The following is a 7500-nucleotide window of genomic DNA, read 5'->3' as shown; positions in this document are numbered from 1 at the left end:
TATAAATAATCTTCTGAGGCTTTGCTGTAATCTCAGTGAATTACCGGTGCGTACTAAGACTCGCCCAAATCTACACACAGACATACACACAGATACACACACATATACACACACAGATACACACACAGATACACACACAGCGACACACACACACACACACACACACACACACACACACACACACACACACACACACACACACACACACACACACACACACACACACACACACCCACATACACATACACAAAAACACACACACCCACACAATACAGCACATACTAAAAAACACAACACTACTAACACACACAGACACCTACACGACCAACACACACACATACACACAAACACACATACATACACATACATATATATATATATATAAATATATATATAAATATATCGTATAATATATCAACCATATAATAACACACACACACACACACATACATATATATATATATATATATATATATATATATATATATATATATATAAACCAACACATACAAAAAGAAACCATCGCTGGTCACCTCTCGTGTATCTCCTGACCTCCCTCGCATCGCCACGCCCCGCGGTTGCAAGGCCCCATTGTTGCAATCAAAGGGAGGGGACGGACAGAATAAAAAGCTGTAGGAGGGGGAGGATATGGATGATGGGGGAAGGGGGAAGAGGAGAAGGCGACGGGGAAGAAGATGAATAATAATTATGCTAATAGTAATGATAATTATAATAATAATAATAATAATGATAATGGGAAGAGGAAAAGGAAGAATGAGGAGAAAAAAAGAGCATGAGAAAGTGCCGATGTATGTGAACGCGTTTCTTCAAAGGCAAATTTTAGTGTTGAATGTTGACTCGGAAAGGGAAAAAGAGACCGTTCCGCTCGAGTGAGCAGGGCGCCTGGGGAAGAGCTGGGGGGGGGGGGGGGGGGGCCAGACCGCACAGAGACACAGAGAATCCCAGAGGACAGAGCAGAGGGGGGTCCAGGATGGGCAGGACAGGGCAGATGGGGGGGGGGGGGGCCAGAGAAGGTATGGAGCTTGTGGTGGGGGGGGGGAGAAGAGAAAGTGGAAAGATGGGAGGGGGAAGAAGGAGGAGTGGCAGAGGGGGTTGGAGGGGTGGGGGAGGAGGGAGGTGTGGTGGGGTGGATGAAACCCGGGAAAGGGGAACGGATAAAAGGGGGTTGGATGGAGGGTGGGAAGGGAGGGGAAAGGATGGAGAGAGGAAGGTGGAGTTAGGAGAGGGCTAAGGGGAGATTAGGAGGGAAGGTGGGGAGGAAGGGCCCAAGGAGGTGGGGGTGGGGAGGTGGCGGTGGGGGGGTATGGTGGGTAGGCCAGGAAAGGGTGGGGGGGGGGGGAGGGGGTGGCAGGGAGGTGGCGGGAAGGAGGAGGCGCGCGAACGCAAGTACCTAAAGGGATTGGGGGCTTGTGTGTGTGAGGCCGGGGGGGTCAGTACTGAAGGAAGGGGGGCGGGGGGTGGATAGATTAGATGGGGGGGAAAGATAAAATATATATATAAAGAGGATAGAGATGATATAGGATGATAATATGGAGATTAAGGGGGGGGGGGATAAGGGCCAAAGAGAGGAGGGGACGGAAGAAAGAGAAGTGGGTAAGAGGGGGAAGGAGAAAGTAAAGGGTCGAAAGGCAGAATGGAAGGAGGGAGGAGAGGTTATGGGGCCAACGGTAGAGAGGGAGGGAGAGAGGAAGAAGAATGGGAGGATGCCAGCAGGGGAGGAAGAGAGAAGAAGGGAGAAGGAGAGGAGGCCAGTAGGGGAGGGGAAGGGGGGAGGGAACAAAATGGTGCGGAAGGTCACGTGGATCATTGAAGATTTCTCTTTTTGTCTCCCTTTTGAGGTAGAAGCCTGGAAGGAAAGGTTCGAGTGAAGAGTCAAGCGGGTCGTGAAATACTATTATAATGATTATAATTATTATTGTTATTAGCAGTATTGTTGTTATTATCATTTTCTTTATTTTCTGAAAACAGGATTATTGTTGTTGTTATTATTTTTTTTTCTTTCGTCTCCGCGGCCGTTTGAAGTGAACAAATATGTGCATGAGTTTGGCGGTGATATAGATGATGATGAAAGGGTCATATCTATAACTACTGCGGTGGTAACGGTTCTGCTACTTTTGATTATTATTGATGTTATTATAAGTATTATTATTTTTCTTATTTGTTAGTGTCTTTATCGTTTTTTCTTGATATCATTGCTGTCGGAAATATTATTATTTATTATTATTATTTGTGTTATCAATATTGATAGCAATAATGATAGCAAGAGAAGGAACAATAAACACAATGCCAGAGAGGCTTTCTTTAGTCCACATAAATAACTATATCTGAAATATTTTAGTTATCGTTATTATCGCGTCGAAAAAAAAAAATAATAATACGTTAACAGGAAAACTTTCACGTTATATATATATTTGTGAATGCATTTGACTTTGCCTGAAGTTTTTTTCCCCGAAGTGTTATGGCGGATGTTCTCCTGAAGGTCCAGCGTAAATGTTTCCTTGAAGTTTTGTCGTTAAGGTTTTCCTGAAGGATTATTCCCGAAGGACATCCTGAAGAAGGACGCAGAAGGACGCGCCGGCTACTGCATTGCGGGGACGGACAGGGCTACTTGGCGTGTGGTAGTCTTGCGAAAAGGAAAGAGGAGGAGGAGGAAGAGGAAGAAGAGGAGGGGAAGGAGGAAGAAAATGAAGAGGGAAAAGGAGAAGAAAAAGAAGAGGAAGATGAGAAAGAGGTGGAGGTGAAGGAGGAAGAAAAAGAAGGGAAAAAAAATAGAAGAGGAAGCTGAGAAGGAGGAGGAAGAAGAGAAGAAGAAGGGGAAAGAAAAGGAGGAGGAGGAAGAGTAAGAGGAGAAGAAGAATGAGGAAGAGGAAGAAAAGAAAGGGGGGAGGGGCAAAGAGGATGAGGTGGAAGAAGAAACACAATAAGAGGAAGAGAAGATGGACAAGAAATAAGATGATGGTGATGAGGAAGAAGAAGAAAAAACGAGGAAGAGACGATGGAGAAGGAGGAGGAGAAAGATGATGATGAGGAGGAAGAGAATGAGGAAGAAGACGAAGGAAAAAAAAGAGAAGATGGAGAAGGAGGAGGAAAAAGAAGAACAAGAACAAGAAGAAAAAGAAGAGGAAGAGGAGAAGACTGAGGAGAATTAGAAAAGGGGGAGAAAGAAAAAGAGGATGATGAAGCGGAGAAGTAGTAAGAGTAGTAGAAGAAAAGGAAAGGGAAAAGAAGCAAGAGCGGGAGAAAGAACAAAATGAGCGAAAGAGAGAGAGAGAGAGAGAGAGAGAGAGAGAGATATGGAGCGAGTGACGGAGAGCAGGGAGGAAGAGAGTGGAGAGGAGTGGATGAGAGAGACGAGGACGGAGAGGGGACGGAGAGATAGAGGAGGCAGATGTGGACGGGGTCCGGGAAGACAAGGAGACGTCGCCGGGAGAGAGAGGAGGAGGAGGACGGAAGACAAGGGGAGAAGAGAAGCGCGAGGGAGAGCAGGAAGGGAACGGAGCGATTGAGAGAGTAGGATGTGAGCGACGAGCGTGACGACAGATAGGAGATCGAGAGGAGAGAGCGGAGAGCAGAGAGAGGCGAGCAGACGTGGGAGAGGAAGAGTCTGATCGGAGAGGGATCGATGAGGGAGAGAACTGGAGAGAGAGCCGAGAGATAGGAGAGATTGATGGAGGGAGGAGAGGGAGAATGCGAGAGCAGAGGGAGCGTGGATGGAGGGGGAAGAGGGGGAGAAAGAGAGAGAGAGAGAGAGAGAGAGAGAGAGAGAGAGAGAGAGAGAGAGAGAGAGAGAGAGAGAGAGAGGAAGGGATAAAGAGGGGAGAGGAGAAAGAGAAAGAGAAGGAAAAGGAGAAAAGCAAGAATAGCTTACAAAAACAACCACAGAGGAACGAGAGCTAGAGGAAGAGACGAAAATAAATAAAGAAAGAATATAATATAATCTGACCTCCGCTGCCTATGTGAACCGTATTCTGTTGGCGCCGTTGATAAAACAACAGAGAGACATGTAAGGAGTGTTGACACAAGATTTACACGCAGGCAAGGCAAATAGGAACAAGATTTGTGCGTCGGAAAAAAAAAAACAAAAAAGAATATAAAAATAAAAAAAGGGGTGGGGGGGGGGGGGGGGGGGGATGAGGGGAGAGGGGGGGGAGAAGGGGGGGGATGGAGATGGGGGGGAATGGATGGAGAGGGGATGGGATGGGGGGAGGGCGGGATGGGGGGGGATGGGGGGGGATGGATGTGGGGGGGAGGGGGGGGGGGGGGGGGGGGGGGGGGGGGGGGGGAATGTGTGAATTTGCCGGGGAAAGATTTATTGCATGCATCATTGTAGTGTCGTGTGTTTTCATTTCTTTTCTTTTGGAGTGAACGACAAGAGAATAAAAAAGGCAAGAAAAGAAAGAATACTTTCATCACTCTTAGTAGTCATTAATCTTCTTATATAAAAAAATATATTTTTTTTTTCTATGTTTTTTTCTACGATTTTGTTGGTGTTGTTGAGTGTGTTTCTTGTTTATCTATTTATTTTTATTGATTATTGTTGTTTTTTCATCTTGAATGCTGAATACAATGGAAAATATTAAGGGGAGTAATAATACCTAGTTCAGATGACGTAACTCTTTGTTTAGGATGTGGCTTCGTTGTTCAGAAAATGCTGAGCAAAAACACTAGCAAAATGAATAGATCGGATGAGATGATAGGAGTGATGATAAACCTAATAAGAATAAAAATAATGATGAATAATGATAATAAGAATATAAATAAGGATATTGAAAATTCTATTGATTTTATGAAATTTGAATATGATACATTGAAATGAATTAATATGAAATGGAAATTAATTAATAGATGAATAAATAAAATCATTGCAATAAATATTTTAAAGGAAGAATTATGATGAATATGTTTACATAATAAGAAATAAAGAGTAAGTATAATGATGAATAATGATAATAAGAATAGAAGTAATGATGAATAATGATAATAAGAATAAAAATCATGAATAATGATAATAATGGTGATTATAATAATGATTATGATGAAAAACGAACAACATTGTTAAAATAAGATGAAATGAACAATGCAGCGATAATGGCAAAATAAGCGTAACATATAGCATTACATGAAGAATGAGAAATACTCAGAACACGACTAGGGCGACATCTACAGGACTGAGGTATAATATCACCTCCGTCCCAGTGATAGAATAGTGATGTTGAAACGGGCGGGAGTGGGAGGAGGAGGAGGAAGAGAGAAAAGTAGGGAAGGGGAGGGAGAAAGAAGGAAGTGAGAGAGAGTGGGTGGGAGAAGGAAGGAAGGAAGAGAGAGAGTGGGAGGAGAAGGGAGGGGAAGTGGGAGTGGGATGGAAAGGGGGGAGGAGTAGGATGGAAAGGAAGGGGAAGGGAGAGGGAGATAGATAGATAGATAGAGGAAGGGAGATGGAGAGAGAGAGTGGAAGGGATATGAGGAGAAAGAGATGAAGGGAAAGAGAGAGAGAGAGAGAGAGGTTAAGGGACATAGAGGGAGAGAGAGAGAGAGTAAGAGAGAGGCAGGCTTTTGGATGATTGTCTGTATAGTATCGTATCATTTAACATTTTAACTGTTCTTTTATTCCAGATAATGTTTAGAAATCATTTCTCCATGTGACATTTCAGAACCAATCGAATCGACGGATACCCCTTAATCTAATTAAAGTAGAATGAATCACGGTTTGATTTTTAAAAAAGTAATATAGGTGATAAACATAGATTAATATTCCCCCAAAATAAGAAATGCAAAGAAATAAAGATTTTTTTTCTATTTCCAGGTTCCCATCGGCTGATCACTCTTATTAAGGATTATTTTCCAGGTAAGCTCTTAAGTTTATGCGGAAGACGGAGAAGGGGAAGGAGAAGAAGGAGAAGGAGAAGGAGAGTCAGAGGGAGAGGGAAAATATGAAGGAGAAGGGGAGGGAGAAGGAAAGTGAGAGGGAGAGGGGAAAGGAAAAGGATAAGGGGAGGGAGATGGAGAAAGAGACGGAAAAAGAGAGGGAGTGGGAATAGGAGAAGAAAAAGATAAGGAAAGGAAGAAGACAAGGAGAAGGAGATGAAGTATAGGGAGAGTGATATGAGGAGAGAGCGCGGGAGGGAGTGACAGAGATAAATGGAGAGCGTGAGAGATAAATGGAGAGCGAGAGAGATAAATGGAGAGCGAGAGAGAGAGAGTGAAGTAGAGAGCAAGAGAGGGAGAAATAGAGAGCGAGAGAGAGAGAAATAGAGAGCGAGAGAGAGAGAAATAGAGAGCGAGAGAGAGATAATTGGAGAGCGAAAAGAGAGAGAAATAGAGAGTGAGAGAAAGAGAAATGGAGAGCGAAAGAGAGAGAAATAGAGAGCGAGAGAGAGAGAGAGAAATGGAGAGCGAAAGAGAGAGAAATAGAAAGCGAGAGAGAGAGAAATAGAGAGCGAGAGGGAGAGAGAGAAATAGAGAGCGAGAGGGAGAGAGAGAAATAGAGAGCGAAAGAGAGAGAGATAAATAGGGAGCAAGAGAGAGATAAATAGAAAGCAAAAGAGAAAGAAAAATAGCGAGAGAGAGAGAAAGAGAGAGTGATAGTGAGAGAGTGAGGGAGTGACATAAATAGAGAGCGAGAGAGAAAAAAATAGAGAGTAAAAGAGAGAGAGAGATAGAGAGCGAGAGAAAGAGATGAAGTAAGAGCGAGAGAGAAGAGAAATAGAGAGCGAGATAGAAATGAAGAGCAAGGGAGAGAGAAAGAGAGAGAGAGAGAGAGAGAGAGAGAGAGAGAGAGAGAGAGAGAGAGAGAGAAATAGAGCGCGCGAGAGAGAAATAGAGAGTGATAGTGAGAGAGCGACAGCGAGAGCGAGAGCTAGAGAGAGAGAGAGAGAGAGGGGGGGGGGCAGAAAAATAAGTCTCGGAGGGAGACTGAGAGAAAGGAAATGAAGAAGGAAGAAGGCGGAAGGGGATCAAGAGTCTAGAAGATTATAAGAAAAATATTTAAAGCAAAGCGGTGAATATATAGAGAGAACAAGAACAACATGCAAACACACACACACACACACACACACACACACACACACACACACACACACACACACACACACACACACACACACACACACACACACACACACACACACACACACACACACACACACACACACACACAAGGGAGCCACAACACACACACACACACACACACACAAACACACACACACACACACACACACAAACACACACACACACACGAACGCACAACCACACACACACACGAACGCACAACCACACACACACACGAACGCACAACCACACACACACACGAACGCACAACCACACACACACACGAACGCACAACCACACACACACACACACACACACACACACACACACACACACACACACACACACACACACACACACACACACCGCCAAACCTTAAAGCTATAAAAGGCGAAAGGAACGAAGGAACGGCCGAGCCAAAAGAGTCCTTCA

General features: G+C 44.2%; 1 protein-coding gene across 7 annotated transcripts in view; it reads left to right on the top strand.

Annotated features, from left to right (window-relative positions):
* Positions 1-7500, top strand: part of LOC147471151 (uncharacterized) — a 308461-nt gene that overhangs the window by 186255 nt on the left and 114706 nt on the right. For 5 of the 7 annotated variants that reach the window (XM_086541001.1, XM_086541002.1, XM_086541003.1 and 2 more), the window contains exon 2: positions 5825-5866. The exons of the other annotated variants lie outside the window; for them this stretch is intronic. The gene's annotated coding sequence lies outside the window, so the exon portion shown is untranslated. The remainder of the gene's footprint in view (positions 1-5824; positions 5867-7500) is intronic. 7 annotated transcript variants of the gene reach the window in all.

This window comes from Penaeus japonicus, unplaced genomic scaffold, assembly GCF_977035675.1.
Source record: "Penaeus japonicus unplaced genomic scaffold, GWHDUDI00000001_assembly GWHDUDI00000010, whole genome shotgun sequence".
Lineage (NCBI taxonomy): Eukaryota > Metazoa > Arthropoda > Malacostraca > Decapoda > Penaeidae > Penaeus > Penaeus japonicus.
This window is presented reverse-complemented; position numbering and strand designations above follow the sequence as displayed.